The 18,417-nt window shown below is 38.7% G+C and overlaps 1 long non-coding RNA gene across 1 annotated transcript in view; it reads right to left on the bottom strand.

Annotated features, from left to right (window-relative positions):
- LOC308656344 overlaps positions 1-18,417 on the bottom strand; it is a 77,919-nt gene that overhangs the window by 45,727 nt on the left and 13,775 nt on the right. Inside the window, exon 2 of the long non-coding RNA XR_014023705.1 lies at positions 12,829-12,892. This is a non-coding gene — a long non-coding RNA (uncharacterized lncRNA). The remainder of the gene's footprint in view (positions 1-12,828; positions 12,893-18,417) is intronic.

The raw sequence follows: 18,417 nt of genomic DNA, 5'->3' as shown, positions 1-18,417 counted from the left end.
AAACCAGTTGAAATCAGGTACTGAAGGTGGGATGGTGGCATTAAATTACAAAAACAAAACAAAACTTCCCTGGTGGTGATAAGAAAGTTGCCAGAATTAACCATTGCTTCAGCCCTTCTCTACACATGCACATCATCTACTACACTACTTCTAGATAAGTCTTCATGAGTCTGATGCTTTAGAACCCTTCAGTGGCTCTCCATTTCCTTTTGAACTTGACCAGGTTCTTGACCCATTGTAGGTGACACTTCACAGCACTGTCTGGCCCACCTTCTCAGTCCCAGCTTCTAAAGCTTGCTGGCATCTCTCTTATTGCTTTGCTGGGGTTTCTGCCATGTCTTTGGACACAGTTGGGTATCACTTGGTTAACTTCTGCATTATGAGGATAAGGGCCAGGTATAGGTGTTGGAAGGAAATAAGTTATCTGGGAGGCATGAAAGCAGACACAAATGAAACCCCTGTGCAGGGATTGGAGGCATCCTGTAAAACAGGGGTAGGGCTATTCTGAGATTCTAGTGGATAGAAGACCATAGTCATGGGCTTGCGGTCTAGGGAATGGTGCTCTGGAAGGAATGATTGTCTAGGGTTGGGGAGCAATGAGAACAAGACATAACATCAATCCCTGCCTGCATCCTGCTCCATCCCGAATTTTCACACTAAGCACTCAGAAAACTACAATTCATGCCCCTTCTCCCAAGGCCACAGGATCTGCCCAGGCATGTAGAAATGAATGTGGCCCCATGATCAGTGGGGTTGGAACACTGCTTGGTTATTAAACCCTCAAGAACCAGACGGTTATATACTCAATCTCCAAAAGCTAGGCCACCTGTCCAGGCTCTGGAGAACACTGGAGTCTGGGCCTGTTTTCTGCTTTCCTGTAGTTTTACTTCTGCATTGTCTGGATGCACTTAGATGACTTACCTCTGTGCCTGTCCCTCCATTCCCTCTTCTCCGCTCTTCTGAAGCCAAGTCTTAGCATTAGTTCCTGACAGGTCCCTTCTTGGCTCCTACCAGTAGCTTAGAGTTCGATTGGATTAGCCATGGCCCCTCTAGTCCTAGGTGGACAAGATTTATATTTGGGAAACTTTATCCAAGGCCATAGCCTCTGCTTCTGCTTCATCCTGTGCTTGGTCAAGTCCAAGGCTTTCTTCCATAGTTCAGATTCCAAATAACCCTCCCTTTACTCGCACACTTCACAGCTGGCCTAATATGATTCCCTGTTAGGAGACAACACTTAGAAGGAACTGTTTAAAATTAGACCATAGATAAAGATTTTGTGACATGGAGAAGTGTTTGTGTTGTACTAAGTGGAAAAGGCAGATTGCAAGACAGTTTACGTTTGTGTGTGTTTGGTCCAAGTAGGTGCAAACACGAAGACAGCTTGGAAGGACATTTGGCAATGTGTTTACTGTGTTTTCTCTGGGAGATGGAATTATGGAAGTCTTTTAATTGTCTTCTTTTTGTTTATCACTATCATCTAATTATTCTACAGTAAATTAGTACTGCTTTTTAATAAGAAAAACAATAAAAATAATTTGTTAATTTTACAAATATACAATGTAAGATATCTCTAGGTTTCCCAGTTCCCAGAAACAAAGAAGAGGTCCAACTGAGAGCATGGGCCCAAGAGTAGAGTCAGATTTAGCAGCAAGAGGTTGTAGACAAGTGCCAGAGTGTTGGTTCAAGCTCCAGAGGATAGGGGAAGATACTTAAGACTTTAACTTTAAGCAGCTTGCTTGAGTTTGCATTCTAGCCACAATTAATAGCTGTGATACCCAGGGAAAGTTGCTTCACCTTTCTATGCCTTGTTTTTTTGATATGAAAAAAATGGAAGAGGGCTGTTTTATGGATAATCTCATAGGAATATTTTGAGGATTAAATGGATCTTATTATGTAAGCAGCACTTTGAATGGTGACTGGTTCACAGTAAGTAGTCAAGCAGCTATTATAGGAAAAGGCAAGCAGGTCTGGGTAGAGAACTTACTCAGCCCTCAATACCCTCAGCCTAAGCCCTTTTGGGTTCCCTCTTTCTACATCCCTGAAGTCCACCCATTCTTTCAACTCCATATCAAATGCCATATGCTCTATTTAAGCTTTTGTTTTCTGAGACTCCAATCAGGAGAAGTATAACTTTTCTCTGAATCTATCTGTCACTATGTACATTTTGCCTGGTCCTGAACATACCAGGTATGCACCTTCTCTGCAATTGTGCACTTGTCTCATTCCCTCTGTGGAGCCACTCATGAGGGAACTGTATTGTTCCTTACATGCTCTGGAATATGATAATTACTTGAGTTGAATCACATGTTTTCAAGATGATTCATTTGCCTTAAAAAAACCCTGAAATATCCACCTGGGTACCTTCAGCATGCCAGGATTTATTGCTATAATGGAACTGTGTTTAACTTATTGCTTTACATGCATAAGGAAGATTAATTGCACACTTAAAATTATGATCTTTGGTTATGTGTGAAGGCTAAATGTGGTAATGAGTACAAATCTTAATACTTTTCTTATTTGCCAAGTGGGTTCAAAATAAGATTGTAGGTTGTTTGAATAAACCAATATCTGGCCACAAACTAGCAAATGTTTGTAATGGCATCTCATCCTTTGCCAATTTTAATGTGAGGAGCTGTGTGAAGCTGTGCTTTTGGCCTGCAGTCAGCAGCATTATATTTGGAGTAGGAAAATGCTACACTTGCTAGAGTTTTGTTTTGTATTTACCTCCTGAATGTCTTGGCAAATAAACTATAAATAGTTTGTTATTCTCCATCTAAACCATTCTCCCTTTTCAATTGTTTTTGTATTCTATTTGCTAGAGAACCACAGAATCTTAATTGTGGTACTGCATCAAAATCTGTCAGTGAGAAGTGTCCAGAGTAATAAGCACCTATTCACATAAGGCTATATGTTTAGACACATATATTGAAGTGACTTATCTGAAAATGAGGGTTCAACGCCATGTACCTAACACATTTTATCTGGGTTAAACAGCATTCTGCATCACCTCTTGCCTGAATTCCACTATAAATTTATTAGCAAGTACCACTTTGCCCTGGGCATGGAACAGGTACTCAATAAATGCTTATTGATTGATTGATTATGTTGTGACTTTTATTAATGTCACTTTTTGAAAGGCAATGAATGGAGCATGCAAAATAGTGTCCACATGTAAGGATACTGCAGTTTTAATGTGCCAAAGGATTTATGAACATGAGCTAAAAAGTAGGAGTATGTAAATTAGGCAAAGAAAATTAAAGTGTGATGGCAGGCACTGCAGGCTTTGGGACATGGTGGCCTGTTGGTGTCTATGTTGAAATGCTGAATCCTATTTCAGAGCAGCAGGATGTTGGGGTGATGTGGAAGTGGTGAGAATGTGTCTGCTCTGACTCTGACCCCTGAGTCTTTGTTTATCCATAAGCATTTTTGCTTTTCTACTTGGCTGTTGGGCTTCCTCTGCACAAGTGGGAGGGAGTCAAGCACAGATGGATGGATAGATATCTACTATTTTGAAAATAGACCTTTAAAACTGGGAGAAAATATGGGTAAAAATGGGTAAAGATCTGGGGAATTAAATGTATTGTTTATTGATTGTGAAAGGCTTTTAGTTTTCCTTATAATTCCTAAAATAAAATGGGTGTAATTTAAAAAGAAAAAATGACATCCTTTTGAATGATTTAAATAAGTATCACTATTAGTATGGCCAAACCTTGTGATGATGTGGGGGGAGTAACAGATCATTGCTCTGTTAAATTTCAGAATAGTAGGCAAAGGAAGAGAGGAGGACAGTGGACCAATGGTGGGAAGAAGGAACAATACTTTAATTAGCATTTCATTATCACTCCCAGATGTCTGTGGACATAAGTTTTATGTCATTTGCCTTAAGTTTATCTGAAGAACCAGAACTGCAGAAAGATTGTGGGGCATTACTAGCTTCCCCTGCCTCAGCTTGACCTCTCCTGGTCTCCAGTGGAAATTGAGTGGGAAACTGCTTTTAGCAGAGCTTCACTGCAATAATCAATAAGTCATTAGCTGTGGTTATATTTAAACCTACAAGAATCCAATATTTTAAGATCCTGACAATTGTTATTGACATATAGGCAGTCCCTCAAAAAATCATTAAGAAACAATAATTCCAGATCTGAGGGTGGATGGATGGTGATGGATGGATGGATGGATAGAAGTTTTGTGTCTATGGTGGATGGATGGTGATGGATGGATAGAAGTTTTATGACTAGATGTCACTGCTCCCTTCCAATAACATGATTTTTAAATTTTTAAATTTGTTTTAATTAGTTATACATGACAGTACAATGACTCTGATATATCATACATTTGAATCAGATGGGATATAATTTCTCATTTTTCTGAGTGTACAGGTTGCAGAATCATATTGGTCATGCAGTCACATATATACACACAGTAATCTTAAAAGACTCCTAAGCCAGGTCAGAAATTAAATCCTGATGGGGACATCTAGGAGCTGTTTTGCCAAGTAATAAGGCAAAAGAGAGGGTGAGAGAAAAGAGTAATATTAAGAATGGATTCAATATATGAGGTGATTTTTAGCTTTTGATTTTCTTTTCAAAATGGGAACCATTAATAATTACAGTCTTACCCACTCTTCATCCTTAAAAGGCTTCTCTGAGGATATAAGATGCATAATGAGAGGGAAGCCTTGAATTATTTTTATACCATGGATTAGGGGAAAATCTTAAAGTGTTGTTGGTGGGCCAGCAGTTGTGCTTTTCCTTCAGCTCTCCTTTTGACACAGGAAGGGGGGTCAGTAAAAACAGGACCCACAAGGATGCTTTCTACTATTATCAAGAGAGTTAAATGAGTCTCAAATCTCATCAAAAACACCAAAATGTGACTACTAATAATAGAAATGAAGCTTAGAGCTAATTAGTTTCAATATGTCTAAGGAATGTCATAACACAAGTTGTTTTTTCACCATCTACATAACAAGAATCAGAGTGAACCATTGTTTAGTAGCAAGTAAACAAGTGGACTGCAGGATAGCACTTGGTTAAGTGAGGTGATGAATGAGATGCCCTAAACTTGTTAAAGTGAAGTCCACACTGTGGACCAGGGGGTTCCTGCCACATTGTGGACATCCAGTGAAGCTACACTACACACTGCCTGTTTGCATTTCACAAGGACAAACCTGTCTATGCACAGATTCCAGCCAGTGTATGCTAAGCAATCTGTCTTCCACTGATAAGGGGAAACCACTGAAGGGCATTTCCTCAGGCTGGATAGGGTACCCCTAGATGTGTGAATTAGAGACACAAAGCACCCCTGAGTTCAGGCACCAGATGTAAAGCATCCAGATTGTCAGACAGAATCTGCATTGCTGGAGGCGAAAGGCACAGCCTTGCTCTCAGCATTACATTTCTCTTCATTCCTGATTCTCTGCTGCTCTGAAGAATGGGATGGACGTGAAGGAAGACAGAGACAACTCAGGACTTCGTTCAGACCTCTGCCACTGCTTACTTTTTGTTGGTTTTCTTTCATTCTCTTCCATTTTAATAGAGAAGTTGAAGTTTTCTTCACAGGTTTAGCTGTGTGCCTCAAGATTATATGAGGGCATACTATGTAGTTTTCATTGTCCCTTTTCATATTTTTAATCTTTCTCCTTTCTCAGTTTGAACATGCTTAGATTTATTTTCTTTACAATGTTTTCCTGTGTAATTCCCTCGATTTTTACTTTTGACTTGCTAAGTCTCCATAATGCAGTTTAGCTTTTATATATTTTTATTACAGTAAATTTACCTTTTTATTTTCCTCCTTTATATTTTCTACTTTTGTTTTAATGTCTTACTTTTCTAGAATTTTATCTCTTTTATCCTAAATTGTGTTTATTCTATTTTATTATTTAAACTTTAAAAAAATTTAATCTTAATGTACTTATTGTCTTACTTAAAATGTTTCCTTGACCAGGTGACTTGAAGACTTGAGGCAGGAAGAATGCAAGCTGGGCACCAGCCTCAGCAACTTAGGGAAACCTCATCCTCAAATAAAAAATAGAAAGAGATGGGATAAAGCACCCTGCATTCAATCCCCAATAGTGTAAAAAAAATTGATGTTTTAAAGTACCATTAATTAATTGTAACTTATAGATTTATTTTCTCCTTGACTGACTACCTTCACTTCTATGCTTTTCTTTCTTTTCATATTTTATTTACTTGGTGATTTAATTTTAAACATTTTACAAAGTTTAGGATTTTATTTGGGGGATCTCAAGCACCAGGTAGGACCTAGTGAGGGGAGCCAGATACAAGGCAATAAAGGAAAAGGTAGCACAGGGCATTTGGAAATAGCATCCTGCTAGAAGATCCAGGTGAAGAATATTGAAGCAAATAGATGTGTGATAAAATAGATGTGGGATAAAAAGTGGATATTAACAATGATCAATTACAATGAGATTATATTTACTCTTTCTGGTCTTCTGTCTCTTCAAAGTCTTTTACAAATGTATTGCTTTTGTAATAATTGGAAGAAAAATAAAAACAAAAGTAAGATACAATGACAAAAACACTGTACCTTATCTCAGCTTGATGTGGCTTGCTGGTTCCTGTGTGTGACCTTGATTTATTTCCACAAGGACATGGAAGAAGCCTGCACTGCAGAGGAGCTGCAGGCCGGGTTCCTTAAGGTTTTCCTTAAGCCATCCTGTCCTCTCAATCAAACTATGTCTCCTTCCTTCCCTCCCCCTCCCACATTCCCTCCTTTTTTTCTTTCTTTTTTTTAATATTTATTTTGTAGTTGTAGATGGACACAATGTTTTTATTTTATTTATTTATCTTTATGTGGTGTTGAGGATCGAACCTAGGGCCTCGCAAGTGCTAGGTGAGCACTCTACCACTGAGCCAGAACCTCAGCCCCTTCTTTTCTTCTTTCCTTCCTTTGTTGTTGCTGTAGTTCAGGCTGGCCTTAAACTTGTGATTCTCCTGCCTCAGCATCCCAGTAGTGGGGATTACAGGCTTGCACCACCATACTCAGCTCAAGCATATGATTTTCAAGTATAGTTCTCCCTAAATCATTACTTATCAAAACTCCTGTCTGCAAAATCACTTACAAGTGAAAGTGAGGGTGAACGCTATATCCCAAGGGCTACTTTTTCTTCAGAGCATCTGGATTCTTTAATAGTTACTGACAGTCATTTTCTTCTCTGGGTTGGTAGCTCAGATCAACATAGGTGACCTGCTTTGAACTATATTCATGAGTTCAGCATTATTTCACAAATGTCCAACCTATGTTTGTTTTTTCTTTGGTTCCTTTACTAAGTTTTATTGAATATATTTCATGAAACACACTTATTGAATATATATTATGTATGGAAAAATAAATTTTATTGAATATAATCTGCCTCAGTTTAACCTCTCAGTCCTATTTCTGTAGAGTCTTTCCATAACTCTCTCCTAATCTCACCAAAACACTCCCTCTGTTTCTCTCTCTAGTCCGCTTTCTCTCTCTCCCTTTCTCTTGGGGCTGTCTATCCAGAATGATTAATGAGACTTACCTGAATTTATGGCATTTTCTTCATGCCTTGGCCTTCCTGATTTCCACCCATTATTGAGGTGTGAACTTTGAATTTCCTCAAGAAGACTTCATCAATTAGTTTTCTTTTCTTCTACTTTTTGCTTACACTGCTTCTCCCTGCTCTCACAGAACCCTCTAGGACATTGTGTATCCAAATTGCAGTTTCCTGTTTGCTTCTCTTGAAGCCCACTTTGAAACCAGGGACAAGGCATAACTTAGAAACTAGTGAGAGTACTTTCAGAGACATGGGGCCTTGTTTTGTTGAATTAATATACTCTATGTAGATTTTGATCTAGTAATTCAATTAGACAATAATGGCCATGAATGAAATTGCCTAAATCATTTCTCCTGCAGAGTAAGGTTTCACTCTATTAATACCTGTCAGGATGAATATTTTGAGTTGATATGGTTTGATCTTATGTTAAATTTTGTAAAGAGATACAGTTCAGGTTTTCAGATTCTAAAAAGGAAACCTCTACATTGATATATTTTTGACTGTGGCATTTCTATCTTTTCATTTATATAGCATGCAATAAATTTCTTTAGTATTCACTACAAAATTTTGGATTTTCTTCAAACTTGCTTCTTCTCCTGTTTATAATAACCTTATCCTCTTCCTCAGAAACTTTAAAACTTGAAAAAATATCTGACATTTTAAGCTTCTTTTCTTCTTACATCTAATGGCCATATCCCCTAGATTGCCACTGGGATGACATATTCCACTTCTGCACTTTCTTTCCCTTTTGTTTGCCAGTTTTTTCAGTTGAGGCTTTAACTACCTATTACTTGTTTAAGAACTCTATAACTCTTCTTCCTGCCTTTTGTGTTAGTCAGCTTTCTGGTACTATAACAAAATACCCAAGATAGTCAACTTATAAAGAGAAAAGATGATTTTGGCTTAAATTTTAGGAAGTTTAAGTTCATAGTCCTGTTGACCCTGTTGCTTTGGGGCCTGTGGTAAGGAAGCACATTACAGAAGGAACTCTTGGTGTAGCAAAATCAATTACCTCATGTCAGAGGAGAGAGAGAGAGAGAGAGAGAGAGAGAGAGAGAGAGAGAGAGAGAGAGAGAGAGAGAGAATATGAACCAGAGAGACAGACACATGGTGGGTGGGGGAGGAAGGGACCAGGGTCTCATGATCCTTTTGGGGAATACCTTCAATGACCTGAAGACCTCCCATCAGGTCCCACCTCTTTGTTTCTAGAACTTCCCAACAGCAACATGATGGAAACAAGTCTTTACCACATGGATCTTTTGGGGATACTTAAGATCTAAACAATAGTACCTTCTATCTCTTTTGTCCAATGCACAAGTAAAACAGAACTCTTCACACAGCAACTCATTTCACTCTTCTTTCCATTCTGCTGAGCCTGATCTGAGAGCTTTATATACTTTGTTGGATGGGTAAACTTTCTTCAGAGGCTTCTTGTACATACAATTATATCAGAATTTTCTTTTAAGACATTGATAACCCTTGTGCAGTTAATCCCTAACCTCTTCTTTCTTCTCCTCCACAACTTTGTTCAGCTTTCCCCCAGCTCTCCAACTTCTCCCGAACAATGCCATTTCTTGTACTGGAATGCCCTTGTGTAGCCATAACTGCTTGGCAAAATGAGATCTAATCTCTTCAGGGTTCAATTTGAATGCTACCTCTTCCATGGTTCCACTGGGATAGAGATATTGTCCCTCTCTATGAAGCTCTGGTGGAATTTAATTTATAATCTACGTTTGTCCTAGAACTCACTATGTTTTTGTTTTTGTTGTTGTTGTTGTTGTTTTCTTGACTTACAATTGTTGCATTTGATCACAAGCTTGAGTTTCTCTCCTTGCTGTGGGGGTTCTCCTTGATAGCAGAAATAATTATTTTACTTAGTTTGGCATTACACAGAGCACCTAGCAGCCTATTTCCCCTTTTATAAATGTTTTCTAAATATAATTAACACTTTGTAATAACAAAAAAAGCCTTGATATTCTCATCTGGGTAGGTGCAGATAGTGGATCTAAATTGAGGATTGCTATCTTGAATCCATCCTACCAAGAGGGACTCAAACTGGGAACTAAGTAGTTAGGAATATTTGTTAAAATATAAATCCTCTGTGATCCCAGGCAAGTCATTTCATTTCCTTATGTCTTAGATGACTCATCTGTTAATTACCATCTATTCAAGGACTTTTCTAAGGAAAAATAAATTTCAAAAATATCTCTTTACATGTTATAGAAAAGGCCATTGCATGGTATAACCCATGTGGTATATAAACTTGGAATGGTTAATAAGGCAAAAAACTCAGGCTCCTGTGGTCAAGGGGAACTCTGATAATGAAAGCAAGTTTTTCAGGCAGCATCCATCTGAGAGTTATTTTCTTCCTGCCAAAATCCCGGGTGGCTCATATAACTCTACTTCACCACAGTACAGAGATAAAAGCCAATCCTAGGCAACCAAAGCAGGTAATTTTGCAGAGTATGCATTGCAAGAGAGAGTTGTACATTTCTTTTAGGAGCAAATTAGGATTAGTAATAACACAAGCAATAAAATGAAGACTCCATAGTTTAATAGCTGAATTGGAGCAATAACTCTTCAATTTTTGTAACAATATAAAAACAAGGTACATGTGTATCAAAAAGAACTCTACGTCCCAGAGGAAGATGAACAATTTGGAGGAGGGTCTGTATGGGGCCAATATAAGGTCACTGCCCTTAGATACATCAGGCTACAGGGTATAATTTTTAAAAACAATTCTTTATTGGGAAATACAGGCTCATCATATAATCTATTTGCCATTTGTTCAAATATATACAGCAACTTTATTTGGCCTCATATGCTCTGATTCAGTCATTTCCAGGTAACCCTTTGGTACTGTTTGTAAAATACCAACTTAACACCTTTCCTTCACATAGTTTTGTCAGTCAGATTTCCAACACTATAATACTTATTTAGCTTATGAAGAGAAAAGGCTTATTTTGGCTCACAGTCCATAATAGGTTAAATCCAATTGCTCTGGGCCTGTGGTGAGGCATCAAGTCATGGTGGGAACACAGTGAAGCAAAACTCCTTATCTCATGGCCAAGAAGACACAGAGAGCAAAGAAGCCTGGTTCTTGGAAAAAGCCTGGTTCCCACAATTGCCTTTGAGAGCATGTCCCTTATCACCTGAAGATCCCCCTGTAAACCCCACCTCTTAAGTTTCAACTACCTTCCAATATTGCCATCCTGGGGACTAAGCCTATAACACATGGGCTTTTGGGGACATTTAAGGTTCAAATTATAGCAGTCATAAAGGTAACATATCTTATAAATCAACAAATGCAGTGTGGGGGAGGTGAAGAAGAGAAATACTTTATATTTATTGGTTACTACATAGTTAATTTAATGCTTATTTTCTACAAGAAAAATGGGAGTTGGTGGCATTGGAGATATTAAGTTACTTTCCCAAGTAAGCCATGGAAGATCCAGGTTGGGTTAATTGGAGATACTCTCTGTATCCCATCTCCTGCCTCCCAATATTCTGGGGTCCAGAGGAAGCAATGAGTGGTGTCTAATTATGGTCTGTGTTTGTTTGTCTTGTTGTAGTAGAAGCCAGTAAACTTAGATTCAGCAGTTGGGCATGGTGGCATGCATCTATAATCGTAAGTTGTGGGACTGAGGTAGGATATTTGCTTGAGCCTATGAGTTTGATGCCAGCCAGGGCAATATCAGGACTATCTCAAAAATGAAAAAACAAACAAAAACAAAAATGAAAGAAAACTAAACAACAACAACAAAAAATAAACAGGCCAGGCTTAGTGGCACATGCCTATAAATCCCAACAGCTCAGAGCCTGAGGCAGGCAGATTAAGAGTTCAAAGCAAGCCTCAGCAACTTATCGAGGGCCTAAGCAATTTAGTGAGAAATGTTTTAAAAAAGGGGTAGAATTTGGCTCAGTGTTTGAGTGCCCCTTTGCTCAATTCCCAGTATAAACAACAACAACAACAACAACAAATCAGAAAAGGAACGTAAAGGACAGGAAAAAAAAGAAGTTGCATTGTACCCAGTGGGGCTGGGCAATGTGGGAGCAGGAACAGATAGCATGCATTGGCCAGTGTACATGGAACATCATGCACTGCTGGCCAACAGTCACATGGGGGTACATTAACTTTTCCTGAGACCATCATCATCATTGTTATGACCTTCTTGGGGGATGAAAACCTGTTCACATTCTCACTGAGGAAATTTCTAAGTCTGATGTCATGGAGTCCTGTTTTTAAGTGTTATTTGAATTGCTTGGATATCAGTTATTCCTAGGGTATCATGAAAATTCATTCAAAAAGTGTGAACCGGATACCTAGTATGTTAAGGACTAGGTATTCAAGATTGATACAAAATAGTTTCTTTAAGGAATTCACAGTCTGGTAGGGGACAATGGAGTAATAGTGGCAATACAGACAATAGAAGTAGCTCAGGAGAAGTAACAGAGGTGGACATGAGTAACTGAGCCCAGGAAGGTTCCAGAGAATAGTGGAATTTGAGCTCTGTGGTGAATGTTGAGCTTCCCAGTTGAAGAAGGAAGGGAAATCAATAGATAGAAAATGTACAAGGCATATGGGGAGATAGTTAGTGGTATAGGGTACATTGGGAAAACTGTGTATAACCGATTATTATTAAGGATTTCACTTATCTTGTAGGCAGTGGGAACTTCCTTTGAAGACTTATGAACATGGGACAGATGCAAGCAGATCTATATTTTAAAAATAACCCATCACATGGTGTGAACATGGAATGAAAGGGGATGAAATCTTGTTAATTTGTTAGAAATACTGTCACAACACAGAAAGTGATGACAGTGACCTTGGTTAGGTAATGGTAATGAGAAAGGAGAGTGGGAAAAAAAGAGACAAAAATTGACCATGTACTTGTCAGAATATTGTGCCTATTTCATTCTGCTGTTTAAACAAGAATAGTGATTTTTATGGTTGTCCTCCTGGGTCATTGTAAAAAAACAGGTTGGCCCTTAAAATATCTTCTCTTGAATCAAAGTGTGAAATATGATATATCAAGAACTATGTAATATTTTGAACAACCAACAATAAAAATTAAAAAATAAAAAAAATAAAAAAATAAAATATCTTCTCTGGGTATCATTGGTAAAATAACAGTTTCTCTGAAAAATGGGCATAAGAACACATGTCCAGTAGATGCTATTGTGTTAGTTGGCTTTTTATTGCTATAACTGAAATACCTGACATAAACTACTTAAAAGAGGAAGTATTTATTTTTGCTTACAGTTGCAGAGGTTCAGTCCATGCTCACCTGGGTCCAAGGTAGAAAAATCATGGAGAAGGGCATGGCAGAGGGAAACTCACCTCATGGCTGCCTAGAAGCAGAGGAGAAAATGAGAAAAGGCCCCAGGGATAAAATACTTCCTCCAAGTAGGATCACTACCTACAGTTTCTGACACCTCCCACTAGTGTCACTGCATTATTAACCCATCAATGGATTAATTCACTGACAAGGTCAGAGCCCCATCTCTGAATATTGCTGTCCTGGGAACCAAGACTTCAACACACGAATCTTTGGGTGATTATTCATATCAAAACCATAACTGTAATGAAGGATAAATATGACCATCAGACTATACTCTTTTTCACATACTGAATTCTCAATAAATGTTTGTTATTTTCACTGTTAGCTGCTTCACTCATAGCTGTTCAGTTGCCATAATTTTCCTCACCAAATAGTGTTGATATCAATATACTGCCCTGCTTTCATGAGACAGTTTAAAATTAAAATTTAAGATGTAATTCCGTATGTTTCTGGGGAAGACTTTATTCTTATGAGATGTGGGTATGGATAAGGGCATATTTATATTACTCTAATGTGAAGACAAAAAAAGAAAGCTAGAGTAAGTGAAGTGTGTTTATAAAGATTTTTGTATGGAGCTAAGTTATTTCCTGAGAGCTAAGGTAGTTGTAGACATTATCTCATTTCATTCTGGAACAAGTACAAATGAACATGTCAAAGATGATGACAATGAATATATTTTATAATTTGATTTCTTACATATTCTAATTCTACTCTTTTAATAGTAATCATGCTTTGTTCTTTAGTTTCCCCAAAGTGTGATTAAACTCAGTTCTTAATGCAAAACAGTTTGTAATTTTTATATAAGATGACATGCTATTAAGTAAAAGGAATGACTACTAAGGACTTCATAATGACAAAAGAGGACATAAGCAAATTACTGAGTAAACATTTAATTTATAAAATGTCTTGAAAACGTTATTGTCATCGCTATCAGATTCGAAGTCAAGACACCAGAGCTGCCTAAATTTTAACTTTGGATATTTAAACAAGATTTTGACCAGGCAAGGAACAAAACAAATATGGCACACTTCAAGAGGTTTTAGAAATGCCATGGTGAAGATCTTATTAGGATTTTACTTTAAAGCTGTGCAGTTATCATAATAGTGTTTGACAGCTGCATCCTACTCACTCGTGGTCCCAAGTATGGCTGCAGCAAGTGCTGCATATGCATGATTTCTTGGAGTGCTAATGGTCTCTCATGTCATCAGAATTTCTCCGTACTGTGATACCCTGGCTCTACCTTCACTGCTCCCAAATTTAGTTTTGCTACTATAACTTAAGGGGATAAGGGCATTATCTATCAGGTTGGTCAAGTTTTTGCAGGAAAAACAATAATAAAAGAGGGAGTTGTAGCAAGGTTTTAAATAATTGCAGATAGCTGGTCTCCATGGTTTCAATTATAGGTCCTACATGGCTATTCTTAAATACTAATCAAGAAACTTTTGCTCTTGGAAATACATGTGGAAGTATTCAGGGTTAAGTATTTTGGTCTTTGTAATATACCTTCAAGTGGTTCTGTTAAAAATGTGGAAAGAAGGAGAAGAGAAACATTGAGATAGGGAGGAAGGGAAGGTGAAAGTGAAGTGTGAGATGTTAGGTGTGTGTATGTGTGTATGGTGTATGTGTGTGGTGTGTGTGTATGTGAGAGAGAGAGAGTGAGAGCAAGAGCAAGAGAAAGTGTGTGTGTGTGTGTGTGTGTGTGTGTGTGAGAGAGAGAGAGAGAGAGAGAGAGAGAGAGAGAGAGAGGGAGGGAGGGAGGGAGGGAGGAAGCCAGCGCAGGCATGATTGTAGTAGAATGTATACAATGGTAAACCAAGATAAAAAGCTTACAGATATTCACTGTACCAATTCTTTCAATTTTTCTTCATGTTCAAACATTTTAAACATAAAAATCTTTATAGAAACTTCTTTAAAAAGTATAAGTGATGAAGAAATTTTAAAGATTTACTGTAGCTCACAAGAATTTGTGTGCACAATAGAAGTCCGTAAATTACAAATAAAGCAAAGATGACCTCTCATTAAAAACAGAAAAGGAAAATTTCTCTTAATTATGTTAATATGGTTCCTATTGGCTTGTTTGTTGTAAATGATTAAGGAATTTTATTTTTTAGCAGTTTTGCAATATAATAGAGCAGGTAGTATAGAGTTCAATATATCATTCCTCCCTCTGGGTTTTTCCTATTATAAACATCTTGCGTTAGTGTAGTTCACTTTTTACAATTAATGAACCAATGTAGATGTATTTTTATTAACTAAAACCCATGGTTTACATTGGAGTTCTCTCTCTGTTTTGTCCATTATATGAGCTGTTATAAATGTATGACATGTTTTCAGCCTTACAGCATCACAAAGAGTACTTGCATGCCCTAAATCTTGTGATCCATTTTTCCATTCCTCCTTCATTCTCTTCCCCTTCCCCTAGGTAACTAAAGATCTCTTTATCATCTTCATATTTTTGCCTTTTCACCAGAATGTCATAATTTGGCATCATAAAATATGTAGCCTTTCAAATAGGCTTCTTTTAAGAGAATGCATTTAAGGTTCCTTCATGTCTTTTTGTGGCCTGATAGCTCATGGTTTTTAAATCTCTAAATGATATTCTATTGTATGGATGTACCAGTTTGTTTATCCATTCACCTAGTGAAGAACATCTTAGTTTCTTCCAGTCATTAGTGTTAATGAATAAACATTCAGATGTAAGTTTATGTGTAGAAAAAAGTTTTCAACTTTCTTGGCTTTCCTAAGACGGCAGAATAGAGAAGACTGCATTCCTGGCTGCTCCGTGGAATGGAACCAAGAAAGCAGATAGGAAGCTTCTCCACAAAGTGCGTGGAAAAAAAAAAGGGGGGATTTTCTGGGATTTGATAATGGACATTCAAAGCAGATCAGGGACTTAGGTGTTTTGCTAGGAGCCACAAGCAAATATACAATGTATGGCACCTTTGGTTGTAAAGTGACGCCAGCTAGCCACTGAGATGATTATGTTAAGATTTACATTCATATGCAAATTGGACTCCCGCTGTTCACCTTGGCCTGCTACCGGACTCATGTTACGGACTCATGTTACCAGACTCTTGGAGAGTTCCCATTGGTTGGGGAAGGATAGTAGGAGGAAATTCCGGGGGAGGTCCGGGGGACCCCGGGGTTCCGGTCGGCGGGCGGTTCCGGTCGGACACCCTCGTGGGAGGACCGGTTTTTGACTTGCTGGCGCTGAGAGTGTTAGCGGCTTTTTCAAAATAAAGTTTTGTTCCTGCTTGATTGGCTCGTGATTCTGTGCCCAGCCAAGACTGCGGCATTTGGCGGCCCGTGCGGGGAACGCCTGAAGCTTAGAGGTGAGTAAATTGCTCGCCCCTGAGGGAAGGCGACAGGATGGATGACCTTCTCAAAAAACAATGTGTTCTTGTTTTGATTTATTTTGTTTTTATTTCGAGCTCCCTAGCCCTAGAATTTTCTCAGGCGAACTGGGAAAAATGGTTGGCTCAAGGTTTGAAGTTATTCGGCCCTGAGAAAGAGAAAATTGATACAACCATTGTCTGCTCCGTTTTTGTTTCATTCTGCTTCGGCTTTGTTTTATCCTACCTTATTGGGTTAGGTTATAGTAGATTAGAATCCAATAAAAAACAAACCGAAAAACTGTTAAGTAAATTGTTAGAGGTCCAGACTATGGTAGAAAAAACGCTAGGTCAAGCAAAAGAGAAGGTCTCTCAAGCTAGTCAGACAGAGGAAAATTTAAAAAAAGCAAGCTTAGAGGACAAGCAGCCACCAGGTGGAGAATTACAACAGGAGGTTGCTACCAACTCCGTTCTATCACCAGAGGGCGTAACTCAGCCAACAGCTCCATCTACCGCTGAGCGGCCCTCAATTCCCGTAGTTGATGGACGGAATTCTGAGGCAGGACCCCAAAGATTAGCATGCCCTGTACTTGAGCAGGCAGGAGGGCAACGAATTCACCGTGCTTTAGATTTCAAAACAATAAAGCAATTAAAGGAGGCTGTAACGACCTATGGGCCGCAAGCTCCCTTCACAATAAGCATGGTCGAATCTGTTACCAACTTGGACATGACACCAGCAGATTGGGCTAACATGTGTCGATCTGTGCTAAACGGAGGACAATATTTGTTATGGAAGGTTGCCAATGAGGAATTTTGCATGGAGACAGCTAGGCGAAATGCAGAAGCTGGTTATCCTCAAAGAAATATAGAAATGCTTTTGGGGAAGGGACCTTATGAGGGTCAAAGACAACAAATTGAATATGACCCTGGTGTGTACGCACAAATTGCTGTAGATGCAGTTAGGGCATGGAAAACTTTACAGGGGCATGGAGACTTACAAGGTCAATTATCTAAGGTAATACAAGGAACTAATGAACCTTATGCTGAATTTGTAGATAGACTTATTCAGTCAGCCTCTAGGATATTTGGAAATACAGAACAGGTAATGCCATTTATAAAACAACTGGCTTATGACCAAGCAAATCGTTGCTGCAGAGAGGTCATTAGACCATGGAGACATGAGGATTTAAACACATATATTAAATTATGTAGAGACATTAATGAACAGGGGCAAGTCTTAGCAGCAGTACAACAGGCTTTAGATGCCAGGCCAAGAACATGCTATAATTGTAATCAAACAGGACATTTTAAAAGGAGTTGCCCCATAAGAGGAGGGTTTAACAAAGCTGGATATCAAAGGAATAGAATACCAGGTATTTGCCCACGATGCCGTAGAGGGAGACATTGGGCTAATGAATGCCGTTCTCAAACCACCATAGAGGGTATTCCGTTATCAAAAAACGGACAAGGACCAAGTGTTTACCCACGATATCGTGGAGAAAGGTATCAAGCTCCATTGCCAAAAAACGGACTAGAGGGCCCAATGCCCCGGGGCCCCAAACCACAAATATATGGGGCAATGGAGGAACCCAACAGCCCCATCAAGGTAGTGCCCAGGACGCATTATCCATTAAATCCCTCATCAGACAAACTAGAGGGAGCGCAGGGCTGGACATCTGCGCCTCTGCCAGAGCAGTACTAACCCCAGAGATGGGAATTCAAATCATTCCCACAGGAGTAAAAGGACCTCTTCCCCAGGGAACAGTAGGCTTATTATTGGGACGCAGTTCTTCTACACTAAAAGGACTTATGATAAGTCCTGGGGTAATTGATCCCGATTATGAAGGTGAAATAAAAATTATAGCTAGTTCTCCAAGAGGTATATCAGTAATTTCACCAGGAGATAGAATAGCACAGTTATTAATAATACCCAGCCTGCATGATAAATTTTCCAGTTGTAATGTAGAAAGAGGTTCCAAGGGATTAGGCTCCACAGGTGTAGATTGGGCTATGCTGTCTTTGAATTTAGATTCTCGCCCAATGCTAAAATTAAATATTCAAGGACATGACTTTAATGGGCTGCTGGACACAGGAGCTGACCTTAGTGTCATCTCTCGTCAAGAATGGCCAAAATATTGGCCATTACAACAAGCCACTCAAACGCTTCGAGGCCTAGGAGTGGCAACAAATCCCCATAGAAGTG

The sequence above is a fragment of the Spermophilus citellus genome, assembly GCF_964194105.1.
Source record: "Spermophilus citellus genome assembly, chromosome: 1".
In the NCBI taxonomy this organism is placed as follows: Eukaryota; Metazoa; Chordata; class Mammalia; order Rodentia; family Sciuridae; genus Spermophilus; species Spermophilus citellus.
The sequence above is the reverse complement of the archived record's forward strand: the minus strand, read 5'-3'. Positions and strand labels throughout refer to the sequence as shown.